The sequence below is a fragment of the Aegilops tauschii genome, chromosome 4 (genome assembly GCF_002575655.3).
Source record: "Aegilops tauschii subsp. strangulata cultivar AL8/78 chromosome 4, Aet v6.0, whole genome shotgun sequence".
Classification (NCBI taxonomy): domain Eukaryota; kingdom Viridiplantae; phylum Streptophyta; class Magnoliopsida; order Poales; family Poaceae; genus Aegilops; species Aegilops tauschii.
The window spans coordinates 120,416,584-120,429,520 of NC_053038.3; positions in this window are offsets into that span (position 1 = coordinate 120,416,584).

The window sequence follows — 12,937 nt, forward strand, 5'->3', positions numbered from 1 at the left end:
AGTCAACGGGTCTGCAACATTCAGATCCGTATGTATCTTGCAAATCTCTATGTCTCCCTCCTTGACTTGATCGCGGATGGAATTGAAGCGTCTCTTGATGTGCTTGGTTCTCTTATGAAATCTGGATTCCTTTGCCAAGGCAATTGCACCAGTATTGTCACAAAAGATTTTCATTGGACCCGATGCAGTAGGTATGACACCTAGATCGGATATGAACTCCTTCATCTAGACTCCTTCATTTGCTGCTTCTGAAGCAGTTATGTACTCCGCTTCATACGTAGATCCCGCCACGACGCTTTGCTTAGAACTGCACCAACTGACAGCTCCACCGTTCAATATAAATACGTGTCCGGTTTGTGACTTAGAGTCATCCGGGTCAGTGTCAAAACTTGCATCGACGTAACCATTTACGACGAGCTCTTTGTCACCTCCATAAACGAGAAACATATCCTTAGTCCTTTTCAGGTATTTCAGGATGTTCTTGACCGCTGTCCAGTGATCCACTCCTGGATTACTTTGGTACCTCCTTGCTAAACTAATAGCAAGGCACACATCAGGTCTGGTACACAGCATTGCATACATGATAGAGCCTATGGCTGAAGCATAGGGAACACCTTTCATTTTCTCTCTATCTTCTGCAGTGGTCAGGCATTGAGTCTGACTCAACTTCACACCTTGTAACACAGGCAAGAACCCTTTCTTTGCTTGATCCATTTTGAACTTCTTCAAAACTTTATCAAGGTATGTGCTTTGTGAAAGTCCAATTAAGTGTCTTGATCTATCTCTATAGATCTTGATGCCCAATATATAAGTAGCTTCACCTAGGTCTTTCATTGAAAAACTCTTACTCAAGTATCCTTTTATGCTATCCAGAAATTCTATATCATTTCCAATCAATAATATGTCATCCAAATATAATATTAGAAATGCTACAGAGCTCCCACTCACTTTCTTATAAATACAGGCTTCTCCAAAAGTCTGTATAAAACCATATGCTTTGATCACACTATCAAAACGTTTATTCCAACTCCGAGATGCTTGCACCAGTCCATAAATGGATCGCTGGAGCTTGCACACTTTGTTAGCATCCTTTGGATCGATAAAACCTTCTTGTTGCATCATATACAACTCTTCTTCCAGAAATCCATTCAGGAATGCAGTCTTTACATCCACTTGCCAAATTTCATAATCATAAAATGCAGCAATTGCTAACATGATTTGGACGGACTTAAGCATCACTACGGGTGAGAAGGTCTCATCGTAGTCAATTCCTTGAACTTGTCAAAAACCTTTCACAACAAGTCGAGCTTTGTAGACAGTAACATTACCATCAGCGTCAGTCTTCTTCTTGAAGATCCATTTATTCTCGATGGCTTGCCGATCATCGTGCAAGTCAACCAAAGTCCACACTTTGTTCTCATACATGGATCCCATCTCAGATTTCATGGCCTCAAGCCATTTTGTGGAATCTGGGCTCATTATCGCTTCCTCATAGTTCGTAGGTTCGTCATGGTCAAGTAACATGACCTCCAGAACAGGATTACCGTACCACTCTGGTGCGGATCTTACTCTGGTTGACCTACGAGATTTGGTAGTAACTTGATCTGAAGTTACATGATCATCATCATTAGCTTCCTCACTAATTGGTGTAGGAGTCACAGGAACATATTTCTGTGATGAACTACTTTGCAATAAGGGAGCAGGTACAGTTACCTCATCAAGTTCTATTTTCCTCCCACTCACTTCTTTCGAGAGAAACCCCTTCTCTAGAAAGGATCCATTCTTAGCAACGAATGTCTTGCCTTCGGATCTGTGATAGAAGGTGTACCCAACAGTATCCTTTGGGTATCCTATGAAGACACATTTCTCTGATTTGGGTTCGAGCTTATCAGGTTGAAGCTTTTTCACATAAGCATCGCAGCCCCAAACTTTAAGAAACGATAACTTTGGTTTCTTGCCAAACCATAGTTCATAAGGTGTCGTCTCAACGGATTTAGATGGTGCCCTATTTAACGTGAATGCAGCTGTCTCTAAAGCATAACCCCAAATCGATAGCGGTAAATCAGTAAGAGACATCATAGATCGCACCACATCTAGTAAAGTACGATCACGACGTTTGGACACACCATTACGCTGTGGTGTTCCGGGTAGCGTGAGTTGTGAAACTATTCCGCATTGTTTCAAATGAAGACCAAACTGGTAACTCAAATATTCTCCTCCGCGATCAGATCGTAGAAACTTTATTTTCTGGTTACGATGATTTTCCACTTCACTCTGAAATTCTTTGAACTTTTCAAATGTTTCAGACTTATGCTTCATCAAGTAGATATACCCATATCTGCTCAAATCATCTGTGAAGGTGAGAAAATAACGATACCCGCCGTGAGCCTCAACATTAATTGGACCACATACATCAGTATGTATGATTTCCAACAAGTTTGTTGCTCGCTCCATTGTTCCGGAGAACGGAGTTTTAGTCATCTTGCCCATGAGGCATGGTTCTCAAGTACCAAGTGATTCATAATCAAGTGATTCCAAAAGTCCATCAGAATGGAGTTTCTTCACGCGCTTTACACCAATATGACCCAAACGGCAGTGCCACAAATAAGTTGCATATCATTATCAACTCTGCATCTTTTGGCTTCAATATTATGAATATGTGTATCACTACTATCGAGACTCAATAAAAATAGACCACTTTTCAAGGGTCATGACCATAAAAGATATTACTCATATAAATAGAACAACCATTATTCTCAGATTTAAATGAATGACCGTCTCGCATCAAACAAGATCCAGATATAATGTGCATGCTCAATGCTGGCACCAAATAAGAATTATTCAGGTCTAAAACTAATCCCGAAGGTAGATGTAGAGGTAGCGTGCCGACCGCGATCACATCGACTTCGGAACAATTTCCCACGCACATCGTCACCTCATCCTTAGCCAATCTTTGCTTAATCCGTTGTCCCTGTTTCGAGTTGCAAATATTGGCAACAGAACCAGTATCAAATACCCAGGTGCTACTGCGAGCATTAGTAAGGTACACATCAATAACATGTATATCACATATACCTTTGTTCACCTTGCCATCCTTCTTATCCACCAAATACTTGGGGCAGTTCCGCTTCCAGTGACCAGTTGCTACCTCTTGAGCACTGCGTTGATTTTCCCATGAAGAGGAAAGGGTGATGCAGCAAAGTAGCGTAAGTATTTCCCTTAGTTTTTGAGAACCAAGGTATCAATCCAGTAGGAGGCTACGCGCGAGTCCCTCGCACCTACACAAAACAAATAAATCCTCGCAACCAACGCGATAAGGGGTTGTCAATCCCTACACGGTCACTTATGAGAGTGAGATCTGATAGATATGATAAGAAAATATTTTTGGTATTTTTATGATAAAGATGCAAAGTAAAGAAAGTAAAATAAAAACGGCGCAAGAAATAACTAAGTGTTGGAAGATTAATATGATGGAAAATAGACCCGGGGGCCGTCGGTTTCACTAGTGGCTTCTCTCAAGAGCATAAGTATTTTACGGTGGGTGAACAAATTACTGTTCAGCAATTGACATAACTGAGCATAGTTATGAGAATATCTAGGTATGATCATGTATATAGGCATCACGTCCGAGACAAGTAGACCGACTCCTGCCTGCATCTACTACTATTACTCCACACATCGACTGCTATCCAGCATGCATCTAGAGTATTAAGTTCGTAAGAACAGAGTAACACTTTAAGCAAGATGACATGATGTAGAGGGATAAATTCATGCAATATGATAAAAAACCCATCTTGTTATCCTCGATGGCAACAATACAATACGTGCCTTGCTGCCCCTACTGTCACTGGGAAAGGACACCGCAAGATTGAACCCAAAGCTAAGCACTTCTCCCATTGCAAGAAAGATCAATCTAGTAGGCCAAACCAAATTGATAATTCGAAGAGACTTGCAAAGATAACCAATCATACATAAAAGAATTCAGAAGATTCAAATATTGTTCATAGATAAACTTGATCATAAACCACAATTCATCGGTCTCAACAAACACACCGCAAAAGAAGACTACATCGAATAGATCTCCACAAGAGAGGGGGAGAACATTGTATTGAGATCCAGAAAGACAGAAGAAGCCATATAGCTAATAACTATGGACCCGAAGGTCTGAGGTAAACTACTCACACTTCATCGGAGAGGCTATGGTGTTGATGTAGAAGCCCTCCGTGATCGATGCCCCCTCCGGCGGAGCTCCGAAACAGGCCCCAAGATGGGATCTCGTGGGTACAGAAGGTTGCGGCGGTGGAATTAGGTTTTTGGCTCTGTATCTGATCGTTTGGGGGTACGTAGGTATATATAGGAGGAACGAGTACGTCGGTGGAGCAACGTGGGGCCCACGAGGGTGGAGGGTGCGCCTGGGGGGGTAGGCGCGCCCCCTACCTCGTGGCTTCCTCTTTGATTTCTTGACGTAGGGTCCAAGTCCTCTGGATCATGTTCGTTCCGAAAATCACGTTCCCGAAGGTTTCATTCCGTTTGGACTCCGTTTGATATTCTTTTTCTGCGGAACTCTGAAATAGGCAAAAAAAACAGCAATTCTGGGCTGGGCCTACAGTTAATAGGTTAGTCCCAAAAATAATATAAAAGTGAATAATAAAGCCCAATAATGTCCAAAACAGAAGATAATATAGCATGGAGCAATCAAAAATTATAGATACATTGGAGACGTATCAAGCATCCCCAAGCTTAATTCCTGCTCGTCCTCGAGTAGGTAAATGATAAAAACAGAATTTTTGATGTGGAATTCTACTAGGCATAATTTCAATGTAATTCTTCTTAATTGTGGTATGAATATTCAGATCCGAAAGATTCAAGACAAAAGTTTGATATTGACATAAAAAATAATAATACTTCAAGCATACTAACTAAGCAATTATGTCTTCTCAAAGTAACATGGCCAAAGAAAGTTATCCCTACAAAATCATATAGTCTGGCTATGCTCTATCTTCACCACACAAAATATTTAAATCATGCACAACCCCGATGACAAGCCAAGCAATTGTTTCATACTTTTGGTGTTCTCAAACTTTTTCAATCTTCACGCAATACATGAGCGTGAGCCATGGACATAGCACTATATGTGGAATAGAATGGTGGTTGTGGAGAAGACAAAAAGGAGAAGATAGTCTCACATCAACTAGGTGTATCGACGGGCTATGGAGATGCCCATCAATAGATATCAATGTGAGTGAGTAGGGATTGCCATGCAACGGATGCACTAGAGCTATAAGTATATGAAAGCTCAACAAAAGAAACTAAGTGGGTGTGCATCCAACTCGCTTGCTCACGAAGACCTAGGGCATTTTGAGGAAGCCCATCATTGGAATATACAAGCCAAGTTCTATAATGAAAAATTCCCACTAGTATATGAAAGTGATATCATAGGAGACTCTCTATCATGAAGACCATGGTGCTACTTTGAAGCACAAGTGTGGTAAAAGGATAGTAGCAATGTCCCTTCTCTCTTTTTCTCTCATTCATTTTTTTATTTGGGCCTTTTCTCTTTTTTTTATGGCCTCTTTTTTTTCGTCCGGAGCCTCATCCCGACTTGTTGGGGAATCATAGTCTCCATCATCCTTTCCTCACTTGGGACAATGCTCTAAAAATGATGATCATCACACTTTTATTTACTTACAACTCAAAAATTACAACTCAATACTTAGAACAAAATATGACTCTATGTGAATGCCTCCGGCGGTGTACCGGGATATGCAATGAATCAAGAGTGACATGTATGAAAGAATTATGAACGGTGGCTTTGCCACAAATACAATGTCAACTACATGATCATGCGAAGCAACATGACAATGATGGAGCGTGTCATAGTAAACGGAACGGTGGTAAGTTGCATGTCAATATATCTCGGAATGGCTATGGAAATGCCATGATAGGTAGGTATGGTGGCTGTTTTGAGGAAGGTATATGGAGGGTGTATGATACCGGCGAAAAGTGCGCGGTATTAGAGAGGCTAGCAATGGTGGAAGGAAGAAAGTGTGTATAATCCATGGACTCAACATTAGTCATAAAGAACTCATATACTTATTGCAAAAATCTACAAGTTATCAAAGGAAAGTATTACGCACATGCTCCTAGGGGGATAGATTGGTAGGAAAAGACCATCGCTCATCCCCGACCGCCACTCATAAGGAAGACAATCAATAAATAAATTATGCTCTGACTTCATCACATAACGGTTCACCATACGTGCATGCTATGGGAATCACAAACTTTAACACAAGTATCTCTCAAATTCACAACTACTCAACTAGCATGACTCTAATATCACCATCTTTATATCTCAAAACAATTATCAAGCATCAAACTTTTCTTAGTATTCAACACACTCATAAGAAAGTTTTACTAATCTTGAATACCTAGCATATTAGGATTATTTAAGCAAATTACCATGCTATTTAAAACTCTCAAAATAATCTAAGTGAAGCATGAGAGATCAATATTTTCTATAAAACAAATCCACCACCGTGCTCTAAAAGATATAAGTGAAGTACTAGAGCAAAAACTATATAACTCAAAAGATATAAGTGAAGCACATAGAGTATTCTAATAATTTCCGAATCATGTGTGTCTCTCTCAAAAGGTGTGTATAGCAAAGATGATTGTGTTAAACTAAGAAACAAAGACTCAAATCATACAAGACGCTCCAAGAAAAACACATATCATGTGGTGAATAAAAATATAGCTCCAAGTAAAGTTACCGATGGAAGTAGACGAAAGAAGGGATGACTTCCGGGGCATCCCCAAGCTTTGGATTTTTGGTGTCCTTAGATTATCTTGGGGGTGCCATGGGCATCCCCAAGATTAGGCTCTTGCCACTCCTTGTTCTATAATCCAGCAAATCTTTCACCCAAAACTTGAAAACTTCACAACACAAAACTTAACAGAAAATCTCGTGAGCTCCGTTAGCGAAAGAAAACAAAAGACCACTTCAAGGTACTGTAATGAAATCATTCTTTATTTATATTGGTGTTAAACCTACTGTATTCCAACTTCTATATTGTTTATAAACTATTTTACTAGCCATAGATTCATCAAAATAAGCAAACAACACACGAAAAACAGAATCTGTCAAAAACAGAACAGTCTGTAGTAATCTGTAACTAACGCAAACTTCTGGAACTCCAAAAAAGTCAGCCAAAATAGGACGACCTAGACAATTTGTTTATTGATCAGCAGCAATTTTAATCAATATTTTATCACGTTCTGGTGATTTTTAACAATTATTTTCGTGAACAGAAAGTTTCTGAAAATTTATGCAAGATCAAATAACTATCATCCAAGAAGATCCTATAGGTTTAACTTGGCACGAACACTAAGTAAAACATAAAAATACATCTAACCAGAGGCTACATAAAATATTTATTGAATAAAAGCAAGGAATAATATTGGGTTGTCTCCCAACAAGCGCTTTTCTTTAAAGCCTTTTAGCTAGGCATTGATAATTTTAATGATGCTCACATGAAAGACAAGAATTGAAGCACAAAGAGAGCATCATAAAACACGTGACAAACACATCTAAGTCTAACATACTTCCTATGCATAGGAATCTTATAGAGAAACAAATTATCATAGCAAGCAAAAACTAGCATATGCAAGGAAGCGGAAAGCAACAATATCAATCTCAACATAACGAGAGGTAATTTAGTAACATGAAAATTTCTATAACCATATTTTCCTCTCTCATAATAATTACATGTAGGATCATAAGGAAAGTCAACAATATAGCTATCACATAACATATTCTCAACATGATCCACATGCATGCGAAGTTGACACTCTTCCAAAATAGCGGGATTATCCTTAACTAAAGTCATGATTTCTCCAAGCCCACTTTTATCAAAAATTTCATAAGATTGAATATTATCCAAATATGTGGGATCTAAAGTTGACACTCTTCCAAACTCACTTTCAATATTATTGCAAACACTATTATCAATCTTATATTCATCATGGGGCTTAAATAAATTTTCAAGATCATAAGAAGAATCACCCCAATCATGATCATTCCAACAAGTAGTAGACATAGCCAAACTAGCATCCCCAAGCTTAGGGTTTTGCATATTATTAGCATAATTAACATCAATAGATTTATAATAAAATCATTGCAATCATGCTTTTTATTCAAAGATCTATCGTGAATCACTTCATAAAGCACTTCATCACAATTTTCAGATTCACGGATTTCAAGCGAAACCTTATAAAGATGATCTAGTGCATCCAAATCACTAGGAATTGGTTCATCATAATTGGATCTCTTAAAAAGATTGGCAAGCGGATGAGGATCCATAGATATTAGCTTCTAGCAAGCGAAGATGCAAGCAAAAAGAAGGCACATGGTAACACAAGATTGAACAGAGGAAGGGCGAATAAAATGGCAAGGGTGAAGTGGGGGAGAGGAAAACGAGAGGCAAATGGCAAATAATGTAATGCGGGAGATAAGGGTTTGTGATGGGTACTTGGTATGTTGACTTTTGCGTAGACCTCCCCGGCAACGGCGCCAGAAATGGCTCGTTGACGGGAAATCAAATCTTGACTTGACTTTGCGTAAGCCTCCCCGGCAACGGCGCCAGAAATCCTTCTTGCTACCTTTTGAGCACTGCGTTGGTTTTCCCTTGAAGAGGAAAGGGTGATGCAGCAAGTAGCGTAAGTATTTCCCTCAGTTTTTGAGAACCAAGGTATCAATCCAGTAGGAGGCTACACGCGAGTCCCTCGCACCTACACAAAACAAATAAATCCTCGCAACCAACGCGATAAGGGGTTGTCAATCCCTACACGGTCACTTACGAGAGTGAGATCTGATAGATATGATAGGATAATATTTTTATGATAAAGATGCAAAGTAAAATAAAAGAAACGGAAATAACTAAGTGTTGGAAGATTAATATGATGGAAAATAGACCCGGGGGCCATAGGTTTCACTAGTGGCTTCTCTCAAGAGCATAAGTATTTTACGGTGGGTGAACAAATTACTGTTGAGCAATTGACAGAATTGAGCATAGTTATGAGAATATCTAGGTATGATCATGTATATAGGCATCACGTCCGAGACAAGTAGATTGACTCCTGCCTGCATCTACTACTATTACTCCACACATCGACCGCTATCCAGCATGCATCTAGAGTATTAAGTTCATAAGAACAGAGTAACGCCTTAAGCAAGATGACATGATGTAGAGGGATGAATTCATGCAATATGATAAAAAAACCATCTTGTTATCCTCGATGGCAACAATACAATACGTGCCTTGCTGCCCCTACTGTCACTGGGAAAGGACACCGCAAGATTGAACCCAAAGCTAAGCACTTCTCCCATTGCAAGAAAGATCAATATAGTAGGCCAAACCAAACTGATAATTCGAAGAGACTTGCAAAGATAACTAATCATACATAAAAGAATTCAGAAGATTCAAATATTGTTCATAGATAAACTTGATCATAAACCCACAATTCATCGGTCTCAACAAACACACCGCAAAAGAAGATTACATCAAATAGATCTCCACAAGAGAGGGGGCGAACATTCTATTGAGTCCAAAAAGAGAGAAGAAGCCATCTAGCTAATAACTATGGACCCGAAGGTCTGAGGTAAACTACTCACACTTCATCGGAGAGGCTATGGTGTTGATGTAGAAGCCCTCTGTGATCGATGCCCCCTCCGGCGGAGCTCCGGAACAGGCCCCAAGATGGGATCTCGTGGGTACAGAAGGTTGCGGCGGTGGAATTATGTTTTTGGCTTTGTATCTAATCGTTTGGGGGTACGTAGGTATATATAGGAGGAAGGAGTACGTCGGTGGAGCAACGTGGGGCCCACGAGGGTGGAGGGCGCGCCTGGGGGTTAGGCGCGCCCCCTACCTCGTGGCTTCCTCTTTAATTTCTTGACGTAGGGTCCAAGTCCTCTGGATCATGTTCGTTCCGAAAATCACGTTCCCGAAGGTTTCATTCCGTTTGGACTCCGTTTCATATTCTTTTTCTGCGAAACTCTGAAATAGGCAAAAAAAACAATTCTGGGATGGGCCTCCGGTTAATAGGTTAGTCCCAAAAATAATATAAAAGTGAATAATAAAGCCCAATAATGTCCAAAACAGAAGATAATATAGCATGGAGCAATCAAAAATTGTAGATACATTGGAGACGTATCACCAGTCCCTTTGCAGTAGAAGCACTCAGTCTCAGGCTTAGGTCCAGACTTGGGCTTCTTTACTTGAGCAGCAACTTGCTTGCCGTTCTTCTTGAAGTTCCCCTTCTTCCCTTTACCCTTTTTCTTGAAACTGGCGGTCATGTTGACCATCAACACTTGATGCTCCTTCTGATTTCGACCTCTGCAGCCTTTAGCATTGCGAAGAGCTCGGGAATTGTCTTATCCATCCCTTGCATATTATAGTTCATCACAAAGCTCTTGTAGCTTGGTGGTAGTGATTGAAGAATTCTGTCAATGACACTGTCATCAGGATGATTAACTCCCAGTTGAATCAAGTGATTGTTATACCCAGATATTTTGAGTATATGTTCACTGACAGAACTGTTCTCCTCCATCTTGCAGCTGTAGAACTTATTGGAGACTTCATATCTCTCAATCCGGGCATTTGCTTGAAATATTAACTTCAACTCCTGGAACATCTCATATGCTCCATGACGTTCAAAACGTCGTTGAAGTCCCGGTTCTAAGCCATAATGCATGGCACACTGAACTATCGAGTAGTCATCAGCTTTGCTCTGCCAGACGTTCATAACATCTGGCGTTGCTCCTGCAGCGGGTTTGGCACCTAGCTGTGCTTCCAGGATGTAATTCTTCTGTGCAGCAATGAGGATAATCCTCAAGTACGGACCCAGTCCGTGTAGTTGCTACCATCATCTTTCAACATAGCTTTCTCTAGGAACGCATTAAAATTCAACGGAACAACAGCATGGGCCATCTATCTACAACAACATAGACATGCAAAATACTATCAGGTACTAAGTTCATGATAAATTAAAGTTCAATTAATCAAATTACTTAAGAACTCCCACTTAGATAGACATCCCTCTAATCATCTAAGTGATCACGTGATCCATATCAACTAAACCATGTCCGATCATCACGTGTGATGGACTAGTTTTCAATGGTGAACATCACTATGTTGATCATATCTACTATATGATTCATGCTCGACCTTTCGGTCTCAGTGTTCCGAGGCCATATCTGCATATGCTAGGCTCGTCAAGTTTAACCCGGGTATTCTGCGTGTGCAAAATGGCTTGCACCCGTTGTATGTGAACGTAGAGCTCATCACACCCGATTATCCCGTGGTGTCTTGGCACGACGAACTTTCGCAACGGTGCATACTCAGGGAGAACACTTATACCTTGAAATTTAGTGAGAGATCATCTTATAATGCTACCGTCAAACTAAGCATAATAAGATGCATAAAGGATAAACATCACATGCAATCAATATAAGTGATATGATATGGCCATCATCATCGTGCCTTTGATATCCATCTCCAGAGCACCGTCATGATCACCATCGTCACCGGCGCGACACCTTGATCTCCATCGTAGCATCGTTGTCGTCTTGCCAACTATTGCTTCTACGACTATTGCTACCGCTTAGTGAGAAAGTAAAGCAATTACATGGCGATTGCATTTCATACAATAAAGCGACAACCATATGGCTCCTGCCAGTTGCCGATAACTTTTGTTACAAAACATGATCATCTCATACAATAAAATTTAGCATCATGTCTTGCCCATATCACATCACAACACGTCTTGCAAAAACAAGTTAGATGTCCTCTACTTTGTTGTTGCAAGTTTTACGTGGCTGCTACGGGCTGAGAAAGAACCGTTCTTACCTACGCATCAAAACCACAATGATATTTCGTCAAGTATGTGTTGTTTTAACCTTCAACAAGGACCGGGCGTAGCCATACTCGATTCAACTAAAGTTGGAGAAACAGACACCCGCCAGCCACGTGTGTGTGAAGCACGTCGGTAGAACCAGTCTCGCGTAAGCGTACGCGTAATGTCGGTCCGGGCCGCTTCATCCAACAATACCGCCGAATCAAAGTATGACATGCTGGTAAGCAGTATGACTAGTATCGCCCACAACTCACTTGTGTTCTACTCGTGCATATAACATCTACGAATAAACCTGGCTCGGATGCCACTGTTGGGGAACATAGTAATTTCAAAAAATTCCTACGCACACGCAAGATCATGGTGATGCATAGCAACGAGAGGGGAGAGTGTTGTCCACGTACCCTCGTAGACCGAAAGCGGAAGCGTTATGACAACGCGGTTGATGTAGTCGTATGTCTTCACGATCGACTGATCCTAGTAACGAACGTACGACACCTCCGCAATCTACACACGTTCAGCTCGGTGACGTCCCACGAACTCACGATCCAGTAGATCTTCGAGGGAGAGGTACGTAAGCACGATGGCATGATGACGGTGATGATGAAGCTATCGGCGCAGGGCTTCGCCTAAGCACTACGATGATATGACCGAGGTGGATTATGGTGGAGGGGGGCACCGCACACGTCTAAGAGATCAATGATCAACTTGTGTGTCTATGGGGTGCCCCCTCCCCCGTATATAAAGGAGTGGAGGAGGGGGAGGAGGCCGGCCTCCTAGGCGCGCCCCAAGGGGAGTCCTACTCCCACCGGGAGTAGGATTCCCCCCCTTCCCTAGTTGGATTAGGAGAGAAGGAAGGGGGAGGAAGGAGGAAGGAAAGGGGGGCCGGCCCGCCTCCCAATTCGGATTGGGCTTGGGGGGGCGCCCCCTCCTTTGCTCCCTTCTCCTCTCTCCCACTAAGGCCCAATAAGGCCCATATACCTCCTGGGGGGTTCTGGTAACCTCCCGATGCACCAGTATATGCCCGATC